This window comes from Arachis ipaensis, chromosome B10 (assembly GCF_000816755.2).
Source record: "Arachis ipaensis cultivar K30076 chromosome B10, Araip1.1, whole genome shotgun sequence".
NCBI classification, from domain to species: Eukaryota; Viridiplantae; Streptophyta; class Magnoliopsida; order Fabales; family Fabaceae; genus Arachis; species Arachis ipaensis.
Window position 1 is genome coordinate 25,574,727 of NC_029794.2, and position 1,289 is coordinate 25,576,015.

Here is a 1,289-nt window from a genome sequence, read left to right on the forward strand (position 1 = left end):
TTTTTGAACATTGAGTGCAAACAAGTTTTGAAGAGAAAAATGTTGTGAGTGATCAAGCATCTTGCTTATTGAATTACAGAAAAGAAACCATGCTAAACAGACAGATAATCAGGGAAACTAAACCACTCTCAATCATAGCAGTGTTTGATGTAAGATAATCACTTAATAATACAACCTTTTGGAGTTCACTTGCTTTCCTTCTTCTCAGCATCATCATTGCTGGCCTTTAGGTTCATCTCTTGTTTCTTTGGTTGATGATGCTTAATCCTTCCAAAAGCTTGTATGGACCTCTGCAATGATATTGAAAGTTGCTTGTTCCCCAAGCACTTGGAAACAATGGTTAGTCTGGCTGATTTATTTATGGGCTTTTGAACTTACTTTGGTGTGGGAACACTAAACTTAGTACCTTGCCAATGGTTTTCATGCATCAAATTAACCATGTGTGATAATTTTTTTTCTTTTCTTCTTCTTTTTCAAAAGCAATAAAATTGAAAACTAGGAAACAGCAGAATAGTTAACTAGTTCATCCAACATGCTTGAAGCCAGCATTATGCAGACAGTGAGAATGTGTTTTATAATGGGATTTTGGTGAAACACCAAACTTAGCTTCTTGCATTATAGATAAAACTAATTAACCTTTTTATTAAAATAGTTATGAATTGAAAACTACCTCAGGTTGGGTTGCCTCCCAACAAGCGCTCTTTTATTGTCACTAGCTTGACATCCTTCATCCTCTGATCATGGAAGTTGAGGTTAAAATTGGATATTCTCATGCCAGAATGTAGTCAGAGGATTAGTTGACACCATGTGTCAAACAGTTGGTAAACTTGAGAGATTAATGAACGAAAATCACTTCTCTCGTTTATTTATCAAGCTATGAGAATCATATTCAGCAAGATAAACCAAGAAAACTTCACTCTATTGCTAAAGTGAGGTTTCAATTAGCTCAGGCAAAAATTCAAACAGTTAGTGTGTCAGTCAAAAATTAAACAAAAAGTGCTTGATCTAAATTGCCACCTCACTTAATCATTGTCAATCTAATCAATCCCCGGCAACGGCGCCAAAAACTTTATGGGATATTTTCGTAGAGAAACGAATTTCTCAAAAACACCAAAATCTAACCGGCAAGTGCACCGGGTCGCATCAAGTAATAATAACTCACGGGAGTGAGGTCGATCCCACAGGGATTGAATGATTGAGCAATTTTTAGTTTAGTGGTTGATTTAGTCAAGCAAATCAAGATTTGGTTGAGTGATTTGTGATTTTCAGAAATTAAATTGCATGGAAAG